General features: G+C 42.7%; 1 protein-coding gene and 1 pseudogene across 3 annotated transcripts in view; both read right to left on the bottom strand.

The window, feature by feature from the left end:
* Positions 1-13,631, bottom strand: part of CHRM3 (cholinergic receptor muscarinic 3) — a 491,309-nt gene that overhangs the window by 230,328 nt on the left and 247,350 nt on the right. The gene's annotated exons all lie outside the window — the stretch shown is intronic.
* Positions 13,061-13,143, bottom strand: LOC122901400 (annotated as a pseudogene).

The following is a 13,631-nucleotide window of genomic DNA, read 5'->3' as shown; positions in this document are numbered from 1 at the left end:
GTGTGTGTGTGTGTATGTGCGTATGAGAGAGAGAGAGAGAGAGAGAGAGAGAGAGAGAGAGATGCATAGTGGAAAGAGGTGTGCCTTCAATAGATTTAGGAACAGAAAAAAAGGTGTTTGTCTCCAGACATGACTTTTTCTATCTGCTCTGACTACGGGGCAGGTTTCCTTATGGATCTGCGTGCTTTTGACTGTGCTGACGTTATAGTTAAATTCATCACTGGTAGGTATGCCGTCTGCCTTTTCTTGATCTGCTCTGGTTGGGTAGACATCTCTGTTTAACTCATCTCGCCTCCTGCTGACAATGAAGCCTTTTCTGGGGGTGTGGCTGTGAGGCCCCTTCAGCCTAGGGCTGCAGTGCTCAGGTCAGAAGTGCCCTTGGCTACGTGATGGCACCCCAAGTGCCAGGGACAATTTGTCTGGCTATCTCAGGGTCCTATCTCTGCTACATAAGAACCCAAGTTTCCAGGCGTCCCTCTGACCTAGTGGGCTGAACTGCTGGGCTCACTGGGATGCTGTAGGAGGCTGCCCAGGACATAGCTTCCTGTCCCAGTGCACACCTCATTTTCACTGACACACCTCTCATTCTCTGGGCTAAAATGCCAAGAGACAAAGTTGGCAGGCACACACTCTGCAGCTTCATTTCCTCCCTTCCACTGTCATTCCTTTTTGGCAGAATTCCTCAGGCTCAGCAAAGGAGTATGCTTTCCCTTCTCTTTCTTGGCATCATATTCTCTTACTAGCAGAGAGTGAGCCTAAGGGTATTAAGTTGTTTCCCCCCCCCGCCCCCCGCCAAATAGAATATTACATGAGTTCTCTGGGCTTGGCTCTTGATAAACTTAAAAAAACAAAAACAAAAAACTAGAAAATTTAAAAAAACAAAATAAAAAAAAAGAACAAAAAAAAAATGCCCTGAACAACTCTATATAGCCATGCCAGAGTCACAAGAATGGAGTGTAACCTACATTGATCAGCTATACCCCACAGCCCCCGCAAAAAGCACCTTAGAAGATGTATAAGATGTACAAGGTACATCTTAGAAGATGTACAAAATAAATAACTGTTTTCAGGAACCAGACAGATAGTGCAGGACTGTGATGACTGAAAGACAGGAAACTAATAAGCAAAGATAAGACAACACCTGGGCTCTTTGTGTGGAAGAGATTTCTGGAAAGTGGGCAGAGGAACTGGGCAGAGGGTGGTTGCCTCCCTGAGTTGAGAAAGTGATGATCGGAGTTTGAGGAGTCCAGAAAGCCTACAAATAAGGTGCTCAATAAGGTGAGTTATCAGGCAATGCTAAATAAAATCTCAATTAGAAGTCATGCCACACCCCTAAGAATGGCTGACATTAAAATGAATGACCATACTCATGTTGGCAAAGGATCTAACTCCCATATGTGGCTGAGGGGAATGTGAAATGGTACAACCACTTTAGAAAACAGTCTGCACTTTACTATGTAGTTAAACATATACTGTGTACATAGCTGAGCCATTATACTCCTAGTTCCTTTCCCAAGAGAGATAAGAACATATATCTGCACAGAGAGGGTTTCTTAAGAGAGAAAGAGATTAACACATGAGCAGAGTTCGGGGAGGTGGGGGCAGAGGAAGAGGGAGAGAGAGAATCCCAAGCAGACTCCACGCTTCACATGGGGGTTGATCCCACGACCCTGAGATCATGACCATAGCCAAAATCAAGAGTCGGATGCTTAACTGAACCACCCAGGAGTAACTATACAGACACTTTTTTTAAAAGACACTTTTACATAAATGTTCATAGTAACTTTATTCACAGTTATACCGCACTAGGAAAGCAGATGTCCCTCAGCTGGAATAGAGAATCAAATCTAGATAATATCAGACAATGCGATTAAAAAATGCAACAAAATGGAAAAAAATGCAACAAAATGGGATGAACTGCTAATATTCCTGGATACCACCTGGAAGCCTCAAAAACACTATGCTGAGCAAGAGAAGCCAGGCACAAAAATGTCTATCAGAGGGTTCCATTCTTACAAAACTCTAGAAAAATGAAATCTAATCAATGGGTAAGAAAGCTTAACAGTGATTACCTGAGGCGACAGAAAAAGAAGGGCCATGAGGGAACTTGGTGCAGTGATAGAAATGTATTATAGCACTTGACTTAGTGATAACAACATGGTAGATAAATCCGGGGTATTTAGTTTTTTTATTTTTATTTTTTTAAAAGATTTTATTCATTTATCTGACAGAGAGAGAGAGATCACAAGCAGGCAGAGCATCAGGCAGAGAAAGAGAGGGAAGCAGGCTCCCCGCTGATCAGAGAGCCTGATGTGGGGCTCCATCCCAGGACCCTGAGATCATGACCTGAGCTGAAGGCAGAGGCTTAACCCACTGAGCCACCCCAGCATCCCTGGGGTATTAAAAAGATTTTATTTATTTTAGAGCTAGACATAGAGAGAGAGAGTGGGGGAAGGGCAGAAGGAAAGGGAGAGAAAGAATCAGACTGAGTGCTGAGCACAGAAGCCAACATGGGGTTCGATCCCAGGACCCTGAGATCACGACCTGAGCTGAAATCGAGAGTCAGATGCTTAACTGACTGAGCGTCCCAGGTGCCCCAGATGAATCTGTTAACCTCATCCAAATATACACTTAACATGGTGCTTGTTATCATATATACATTATACCTCAATATCGTTGGTTAAAATAAAATAACTGGCTTCTTAATTCTTTTAAAATACCAGAGATGATCTCTTCAAGATTAAATATTTTATCTTAAGATATAATTTTTAATTATTTAAAATTAATTTAATTATTTAATTATTTAATTATTTAATTTAATTATTTAATTTAGGGGCATTGGGGAATATGCACATCTTGCATCTGTTTTAAAATAATCCAGTGTCCATGGATCAAGGGGGCCACGTAGAAGACACAAGCTATCTGTGTGCTGCTACTTACTGAAGCTACGGGGTGAGTATGCTCCTCTGTCAACTTCGGAATGAATCCGCAGTTTTTTTTATCTGAAATGTTTTTCAAACCTAGCAGATTGCATTTCTTTAACTAAGATATTATCTTTAATATATGTTAGGGTGACATGTATGTTTTAACCCGCTCCTGTCCCTATGCTCATCCCCAGATAGTGTGGTGAAGTCTTTCTGGGTCTTTCTTAGGTTTTCTCGACTGTCCTTCGCTTTTCTGTTTTTATTTTTTAGTCAATGGCAGCTCACAGATGTGAAACAACGTGTGTCAGACATGTAAGTTAAGACCTGAATAATCTGAGGGGGAAATGGGTTAAATCTGAGGCTGGTTCATTCTATGAAACGATAATGAATTCCAGTAAACCTGGCCTGCAGAAGAGAGGCTCTTTCAGGAATAAACAAAGTGTAGAGAAACACCCACTTGGTTCCATGAGCTGAATGTCAAGTCTGCTTTAACAAGCTCATAGAAACGGACAGAACCAAGAAGCCAGTTCAACACAGTGAACACCAAGAGACAGTCATGAAAATTTTTCAAAGGGAAAAGAAGTGGGACTTCATTATCTTCTTCCTAGTTCTCCCTTTGAAGGCATCAGAATTGTTGCTAACTTCAGGGAAAGTGAGTGGCAGGCTCGAAGTCACATGAGAGAGGTTTGGGTCCACAAGCACTGAGCCTCGCCCAATGAACACAAAAGACTCTAACAGGCTCCACGCTGACAAAGCCTCCTAGCCTTTCCAGTGAGATCGAAGCTCAGAATGCAGTCCGTCAGCATAGAAACTGATGAACAATGTAGAAGGCAGTGTTCAACTACGTAGGCAGGGATGCCCTTTGGAGAAACTAATGTCCCTTTCAGTTTCTTGGTGTTGTACAAAATGGAATATGGCATTGCCTTCTTGATCCTATTATCTCTAGAACCACCCATTCTTTCTGTTAATAACACCCCAAACTGTTTTTCTAATGAGCAAGAATGGACCAAAAAACAAAAACAAAAACACCCAAACCCCAAACCACGTACTGATTACCAACAAAGAACATACACTTCTGCAATCACACTCTGATGTGATAAATTAGAGTTCTGTTTTCTAAAACCAACACATTATGGATGAACTGGGAACTGTTCTTCATGTTGAACTAGAACAACACAACACCAGGATGTTTAACAGTGCAAGCTGTACAGAAACAACACTTAATCCCATTATTGTGGGGCTCTAATATTCCTGTGGACACAGTTTTTTAAATTTTTAACTTAAACTCCTTGTATAACATTTCACCCTAGTAACAGGAGCTTAAAGAATTCCAAAGGGAAGAGTATGACTATACAGAACAAGGGTCAGAAAAAACATTTTAGGGGCGCCTGGGTGGCTCAGTGGCTTAAGTCTCTGCCTTCGGCTCAGGTCATGATCTCAGGGTCCTGGGATCGAGCCCCACATCCGGCTCTCTGCTCAGCAGGGAACCTGCTTCCCTCTCTTTCTCTCTCTCTGCCTGTCTCTCTGCCTACTTTGCTCTCTCCTTGTCAAATAAATAAGTAAGATCTTTAAAAAATAAATTATTTTACTTTTGTAAAGATTTTATTTATTTATTTGACAGAGAACTAGAGAGAGAACACAAGTAGGCAGACAGACAGAGGGAGAAGGAGAAGCGGGCTCCCTGCTCAGGAAGCCCCTCGATCCTAGGATCCTGGGATCATGACCCGAGCTGAAGGCAGCCACTTAACCGACTGAACCACCCAGCCACCCCCAGAAAAAAATTTAGAATAGAAAAGTCTTACTTTTCTTTCTTTTCCAAGATGTTCTGTATTTAATTATTCTGAAGGACCTCAGGTAGAGAGTATGATATGCTAACATTCCTGTGGATGTAAAGAAGTAAATCATTATCCTTGCCTTTGGGAAGTTTACATGGTCTTTTGAGCAAAAAAAAAAATCATGTCATCAGAATAACGATAGAAAGTTACATATACACACATATAATACATGTATGGTGTGGGTCCGTCCGTCCGTCCATCCATCCATCCATCCTCCTCCAACGTGGTGCTCAGTGTTATTGGGAGTGAGTCCTATAGCACTGTGGGAAAGCCGTAGATCCATAAAAGATAAACTGAAAAAGAAGGAAATGCTTTCTAGGAGATAAGCTAGATCTTAAATTCTGGGTATAATTCATAAAATAACAGAGGAGGGAAGTGCCTCAAGGATAAGGGGGGGACAATAAAAACAAAGGCAAAGAATCAAGAATCAAGATGATATACTGTGGGACCAACGGCAGAATAACATTGAGCTCAGTTAAAGGAAATTAGGCTGGAGCCAGACTGGGAAAAGCCTTGAACGCTGGTCATTAGGAATTTGTGGTTTATCCTGAGAGCAAAGCAGAGTCACTCACTGAACATGTTGAGTAGAAGGCTGATGGGATAGAGATCGTTATGTGAAAGAGACTTGTAATCAATGCTGAATATGAACCAGGAGCCAGGGACCAAAGAAGTGGAGGCCAAATGAAATTTGTAAAGTATATCCTCAAATGATGAATGAAGAACACTTCTAAGTAGTAGTAAATTCCCAATAAAATTAGGTGCTTTGAGGGTGCCTGGGTGGCTCAGTGGGTTAAAGCCTCTGTCTTTGGCACGGGTCATAATCCCAGGGTCCTGGGATCGAGCCCCGCATCCGACTCTTTGCTCAGTGGGGAGCCTGCTTCCCCCTCTCTCTCTGCCTGCCTCTCTGCCTACTTGTGATCTCTCTCTCTGTCAAATAAATTAAAAAAATCTTAAAAAAAAATAAAAGGTATTTCAAGTCTGCACACATTGCCGAATTTCGAGACAATTCAACACAAAACACTGATTCCATATCTTTTGGGAGTTGTGGGAGAAAGACAACAGGTTTTGTACCAGAGTTATGAAGTTATAGGGACACAGAGAAGGATGGGTTCAGTTCTCATCAGGTAGGAGGAGGTGGGAGATTCGTGCTGGATCCTGCAAAGTGGGGTAGAGTTTTGACAGAAAGACATGGGAAACAAGGGGATTCTGCTGCAGAGGAGCACAGGAAAATGTCCAGAGGCTGCATTAAGGAACAGGGTATATGGCCTGCCTGGTGCATCTGTACTTACGGAAGTGGCTCCTGCAAAAGGAAAGATAGAGGGGAGGCTTCTTCGAGGAAATCCCCTTTGGGTTTCAGTCTCCTCATGGAGAGCAACATTTTATAGCTTGAATTCACACCGAATTCACGTCAAAAGTTGAAAAATAATCAATCTGTAACGGGGAGTTGAAACAGAATTGTGATGGGGCTCAGTCAACAGTGGGGATCGTGAGGAAAAAATGAAGCCTTGGAGGAGCTGGAGGACCACACCAAGAGTCCAGGCACACAGCGACTGACCCAGATGCCGAGTAAGGGCTGGAATGGAAAGGATGGGCGCTGAAGAGCCTCATGAAGAACACAGTTGACTAGACGTTGATACTACAAGATTGCTTTTGATTGCAAGATCGCTTCTGATCCCTGAGGCATCCATTTCCAAGACACCCATCTCAAGTCAACATACTACCACTGTGGGACATGGCTGCTCGTAAAACGCCCAGTGAAGGAACCAGGCCTCTCCCACACATGAAGTTCCCCTTCTATAAAGCCCTGGGTAACTGAGGTAACCGACCACCTCAGTGATCCCACGCTTTCCTACCTAAGCCCTACTTCCCACTTTCATGTTTTAAATGTGTCCCTCATGAACCCATTAACCCATGGACACCCCATCCCTGGACCCCAAAAAAGGGGGCTCCCTCTTCCTACCCATGACTTCACTGTGGGCCCATGGGTGTCCCTTCCACCTTTCAGAATCTGTGAAGAATAAATCTTCTTCCTCAAAGTTCACTGAAGATTGTTGCTGAGATGTGCTTTGGAAACTGTAAGAAGTACAAGGACTGGTTGAGCCCCAACACTGGCTCTGACTGGGGAAAAGTTAGTGGGGGACCTTAGTGCAGGTCCTACGGGCCCAGGTGACTCCAGCAGGCAGAGACCAACACAAGAACTTCTCAAATGAACAGATATAAAAGCGAAAGGAGGTTATTCACATATTTTGAAGGCCCAGTTACCAGGAGAACAGTAATTTCTTTGAGATAAAAAGGAGAAGGAAATGCACGTGTGTGTGTGTGTGTGTGTGTAAATTTCAAGAGCAATGTAAATAGTTCTGTGTTTCAAAGCCGTTAATTTTGATGGGAGGGTGACTCATTCGTTCATTTAAACAATTAACAACACAGAAAGTAAGCCTTGGAGAGATAGTTTAAAGATTAAAATATACAGGTGACCTACCTGCCCGACAGCTATGAGAGTTATGTGAGCAGAAACATGCAGAATCGGAAGAAGAGAGTGTAAGACAGAAGAGGCAGACTCATTCTTAGGGAATAACTATTTTAGGAGGCAGGAGGTAGAAAAGAAGACTCCAGCCAAAACCCCAGAACCAACTACAGAAAGTGGAAAAACACAAAGATTCTCAGATATTACTGATGGCAAGGTTAAAAAAAAAAAATGGTAACAATTGCCTCAAATTCTAAAAAGGTTCCAGGTAGAAAAGCTGGAAAAACTGGTTAGGTTAAAGAAGAGAAGCGTTCACTGAAAACCATTATTTTGAGAAAATGAAGAAAGAGAAGCCAAATGGCAGTGAGTTAAAGGGCAGGGGACACAGTGGAGTCTTACGGTGAAGGGAACACAGGAAAATGCATGCTCGCGGGAGGCAGCACCAGGCAAGCAGTGGGGCACTGAAGGTTTTTATTTATTTTTTTCAAAGATTTTATTTAGTCATTTGAGAGAGAGAGAACACAAGCAGAGGGAATTGCAGGCAGAGGGAGAAGCAGACTCCCCGCTGAGCAGGGAGCTCTACATGGGACTCGACTCCATGACCTGAGCGGAAGTCAGATGCTCAACCAACTGAGCTGTGCAAGCACCCCTTTGACTCTTTTTTAAGATTTTATTTATTTGAGAGGGGAAGAGAACACTAGTGGGGTGGAGGGGCAGAAGGAAAGGGAGAAGCAGACCCCCTGCTGGACAGAAAGCCTGATGTGGGACTCAATCCCAGGACCCTGTGATCATGACATGAGCTGAAGGCAGACGCTTCACCAACTGAGCCACCCAGGCACCCTGGGCACTCAAGCATTTTTTTAGAATGAGTGAAAAGAAGGCAGGGAGGTGAGGTCATCCAACATTTAAAAGATTTTAAGACAAGATTTTAATTTTTAAAGTTTAAAATACCGGGGTAAGGAATCAGTAGTAAGTTCAAAGGGCAGATGTCCAAGGCCAGAGAGATAGCATGAAGAGTCCGGGTCGAAACGGGGATGTCTTTGAAGAGACGCTTCTCCGGAGACAGATGGAAGGAGGAGAGAGCCGCAGGGTAGGGCCGGACGTGCTGAAGATGCCTACAGGGCACATGTGTGAGCTCTGGGTTCCTCAGAAAAGCAGGTGACAGGGTATCCTAAGAGTAGTTCAGTTAGAGGGACAAGGTGAAGAGTGAAGGAGAACTGGCAAAGCCACTGTGATGAGGAGACTCGGACATTCTGGAAGGCCGACAGGAGGCCTGGCGAAAAGCCAGGAAGACCCACATTCACCATGGGCGAAAAGCCAGGAAGACCCACATTCACCATGGGCCTTGTCTACATGGTTTGGGGGAGCTTCCAATAGTGTCTTGAGATAATGACATAGGAGGAAAGCTTCCTGGAGAGTGACCGCGGGGGCCTGAAGAGGGAAAGAGGCTGGGGTAAGAGAGAAAAGGGCAGGGTGGGGTCGGACGAGGTCTGTGTTATCTGAAGGGGGACTCACAGAGCTGCCTCCCCAGGAGACGCTGAGGAACGAAAGGACCCACAATTCACGAGGAGAGATTCTGAAGATAAGGGATGTGAGAGAACAAAATAGACACTGAAAGGGGTCCTTCTGCCAAAGGAGTGAAGGCAATTGTTTTCTCCCTCTCACAGAATAAAAAAGGAACATGTTTGGAAAGTATCTGGATACACACAGAGGGCCTGGTTTGTTCGAAGGAAGCAAGAACCAGTGTGCTTGGCACTTTCATTCTAGAGCACCAAGAACAGGACCACACACAAGCTAGAATGTAAAAAATGCTTTTGATACTGTTCAATTAGTGATAAATCAAACATGGAATAAAGCTACTTTTCCTTCTCAAACTACACACATGAGCCAACAGAGCTGGGTTGAGTAGGACAACTTACTTGAAGATAGTGCTTTATAGTCAGAAACAAGGAACTCTGTAAATATTTACAGACAAAGAGGGTTCTTGGACAAGTGAATAGTCATCTATTGCTTTCTGATGTCATGAAAATATTTTTTGAATGAAGACTGTCTTTGATTTTTGGTAGCTTTCTTCTGGGGGCCAGAAGGGACACCCTAAAGATAAACCTGACTATCATGTAAACTTGGTGTCATGACTAAGAAAAAAAAGAGAGCGAATTTTCAAAAGTGTTATATATATTTTAAAAGGTTTTTTTTGATATATAAGAGGTTTTCACTTACCACCCAAGATAGCAAGCCACTGGTTCCCTAGCCTGGTGAAATCAATAAAATTCTCTTAAAGAAGAGATTTCTTAAAAAAGAAAAATTTCAGGGTGCCTGGGTGGCTCAGTCATTGAGCGTCTGTCTACCTTCAGCTCAGGTTGTGATCCCAGGATCCCGGGATCAAGCCCCGTGTGGGGATCCCTGCTCCGCGGGAAGCCTGCTTCTCTTCTCCCTCTCCCACTCCTCCTGCTCATGTTCCCTCTTTCACTGTCTCTCTCTGCCAAATAAATAAAAGGAAAAATTTCTAAAGTACTAAGTTCAGAGACTGTGATTCAGTCTGAAGCAGACCCCAGGAATCTGTATTTTTACAAAAAGTCTCTAAAGAAATACTGAAAGAGCCTTCTATTTGTAAACTGTAATCGACAAACCACAAAATAAATATATTTCCTTTGGTGCTATATAAAATTTAAGAGTAAGTTGGCATTGCGCAACTCCCATGCCGGACAGAAGACTCACTTGTTTCATTTGGAATTCCCATTTGCAGGGTTTTCATTTTATTTATTGCTCCTTAAAAACATAAATGAGCTTAAGGATGATTAGACAGCAACCAAGAAATGAATTAACTGTATATTCTTCCTTTCACTATGGTTCCACTCCCCTGACTCTGATAAGGGATGAGATCACCCTTCGCCTATCTGCCGCAGGGAAGCATTGTGTCTCCCTCTCCTGGGGAGGTACAGCAAGCAAAAGAAACGTGTGCCGGAAGTGAGTTACATGGGATCCGGGAGTTGAGCACTCTGTTGACAAAATTCTGTACGTTCATGCTTTTGGTATCCTTCCAAGTATGCGAATACAAAAGTCAAAGTCCTCATGGTGATCTGTACGGAAAGAGGGGTGAAGACAAAGGAAGAACTAAAGGGGGTGAGATTGAAAGTCCTGATGAGGCAGCAAGGACCGAAACTCTGCTCCGTCTCCAACTTGACAGATGCCCCAGCGCCAGACGGCCTTGACTTTTCAGTTAAGACTTTCCACTTCCGGGCGCCTGGGTGGCTCAGTGGGTTAAGCCGCTGCCTTCGGCTCAGGTCATGATCTCGGGATCCTGGGATTGAGTCCTGCATCGGGCTCTCTGCTCAGCAGGGAGCCTGCTTCCCTCTATCTCCCTCTCTGCCTGCCTCTCCATCTGCTTGTGATCTCTCTCTGTCAAATAAGTAAATAAAATCTTTAAAAAAAAATAAAAAAAAATTTCCACTTCCCAGACACATGAATCCAGGAGAGCTATTTTGCAAAGAATAAAGAAGAGAGGAAGAAGAAGAAAGAGGAGGAGGAGGGAAATAGGAGGAGGAGGAGGAAAGGGGGAAGGTTGGGAAGGGGGGGGCGGGGAATAAGAACCAACCAAACAATAACAGAAACCAAATCCCCCCATAAACACACTCCTGTTCTGTATTGACGCCAACTGCAGAAAACCACTAACTTGAGTCCGTCTAAAATTGGACTTGATTCTTCTGGGCACCTCTCCTGAGCCAGGCGGGAGGGTGACAGCAGGAGCCACAAAAACAGTCTTTATGTTCACAGGTTCCTTCAAAATATTGGTAAAAACTGGGCTGATATTCATCAGAAAGGAGGAATACCCACCATTAGCGTGGACATGGATGGAACTGGAGGGGATTATGCTAAGGTCAAGCAGAAAAAGACAGTTGTCATATGGTTTCATTCATATGTGGAATATAAGGAATAGCACAGAGGACCACAGGGGAAGGGAGGGAAATCTGAAAGGAGAGAAATCACAGGGAGACGAACCGTGAAAGATCATGGACCCGGGAAACAAACCGAGGGTTTCAGAGGGGAGGAGGTGACACAGTGATGGGTACTGAGGAGGGCATGTGTTGTGACGAGCACTAGGTGTTAAACACAACTGACGAATCACTGAACACGACATCCAAAACTAATCCTGTACTATATGCTAGCTAACTGAACATAAAAAACAAACAAAAAACCTGGGCTGATACTGTTTAGGGACTATCATTCTGTTCTGCTGCACCTAAAACAAAAATCAAGACACTCCAAATATGTTACCCAAACTCGAAAAGGTAGCTACTACATCCAATCAAGAACGCTGAAAAATACCCTGACAAAAATCATTTTGTCATCTACAACTTTTGGGTTAATTCTGTCATACCTGTGGTTAAACACTTTCAGAGAGGATCCTGTAATTATCATGTACAACTGTTTTAGAACGTAGACCTATTACATCAGACACATTTCATACTAATTGAAGGCTGTGGATAAAGGACCGTTTCCTCTTACGTGAGCTCGACTCACCATCATTCCCAGAATTCTATGTTGGCTTTTCAGTCAGGTGGCAAATAGGTATTGATTTTGCAGTGATCTCTAAAACAATGGCTTTTAAATTATTTTGACTTCTTATCCACAGTACGATATATATATTGTTTTTACCCAACCTAGTGCCTGCATGCAAATCTAAAAACAGCAAAAAATATTTCTTGAAACAATATTTATTTCACAGTGAGTGGTGTGCTCTGATGATTTTCTGTTCAAGTTTTTAAACTAATAGAACTTACTCTGTTTAGGGTCATTTTAGGTTTGCAGAAAAACTGAACAGAAACTCACTCCTCCCCCAGAATCCCAGGCAACCACTGACCATTTTGCTGGGTCCAGAGTTTCACTGTTTCCAGAATGTCATATAGTTGGAATCCCACAGCATGTAAGCTTTCAAACTGGCTTCCTTCACATAGCACTACACATTTATGTTTCCTCAGTACTTTTTAGAGCTATTTTCTCATTGCTGAATATTATTACATTGTATGGACATGCCACATTTGCATATTATTGCTTTCAACTTCATTAAAGTAACTGGGTTGTAAATTAGATAAATGATAAACTGATTTCAGAACCTCAGAAGGATCATATCTGTTGTTTTAAAACTAGAGCCCAAAATACGACGTTGGGTTTTTGGTGAACACAAAGGGTGAAACCATTTGGTCCCTATGTTGGGAGCTTAGATGTTCACGGGAAAGAAAAGTCTAATTATGTGAGATGTTTAATAACAAAAAGGTAAGAACAAAACAAAGGGCAACAACAAAACAAAGCAAAGGTAAAAGAGCTATAAGAAATTGGGAATTCCTGGGGCACCTGGGTGGCTCAGTTGGTTGAGCGTCTGCCTTCAGCTCAGGTCAGGATCTCAGGGTCTTGGGATCAAGCCCCACATTGGGCTCCCTGTTTAGCTGGGAGCCTGCTTTTTCCTCTCTCCACTTCCCCTGCTCTTGCTTGCTCTTTCTCTCTCTTCTGCTCTCAAATAAGTAAATAAATTTTTAAAAGAAAGAAAGAAACAAACAAACAAACAAACTAGGAATTCCCTAATACTGTTGAAGAATAGGAAGAACGGGCTGGTGCTGCAATATAAACTGTGTAGAAGCAGGTGAGTTCTATCAGTCACGGATTGTGAGACCTGGTACATTATTACAGATTCCTCATCTATAAAATTTATATAATAATAGTATCTATCACACTGGGTACCTATGAGAAGTAAATGAAATCATGTACCCACAGAGCTAAGAGGAGGACCTGGCATATAATAACAAATATTTTATTAAAATATTTATTATTATTATTTTTATTTTTATCAGCAACCACTTTATCTTTGGTGCTTGCCTGAACTCTAGTAACAAACTATAGAAATGATCCCTGAAAGTATAGTCTTGCCTGAACTCTAATAAAACTTCAGTAGATACTTTTTTAAAAGATTTATTTATTTATTGGGGGGAGGTGCAGAGGGAGAGGGAGAGAGAGAGAACTTTTAAGCAGACTCCCTGCTGAGCACAGAGCACAACGAGGGGTTTGTTTGATCCTGACCTGAACCAAAATGAAGCGTTGGCTGCTTCACTGACTAAGCCAAACTCCCCTTCAATAGATATTTTTAAAACACTGAAGGATTTAATTTTTAGAAAAGTCAAGATGGGAGCCTCAAAGAATCTCTGTAGTTTGGTGAGTGCAGAAAGGAGACTGAGGCTGACAAGTAGACAAGTAAAGGCAGCATTCAGAGGATAGTAACAAATTAATTACATTAAAGCAGTTAGGAGACATGATTGAGAAACCAGCACTGGACTGCCTTTTAGAGTTGCTAATGACCTTTGCCAATGACATATATTAGAACTTCTTCTTTCCAAGGGCTGGAAAGGAAGGCTTCAG

Source organism: Neovison vison, chromosome 2, assembly GCF_020171115.1.
Source record: "Neovison vison isolate M4711 chromosome 2, ASM_NN_V1, whole genome shotgun sequence".
Classification (NCBI taxonomy): domain Eukaryota; kingdom Metazoa; phylum Chordata; class Mammalia; order Carnivora; family Mustelidae; genus Neogale; species Neogale vison.
The sequence above is the reverse complement of the archived record's forward strand: the minus strand, read 5'-3'. Positions and strand labels throughout refer to the sequence as shown.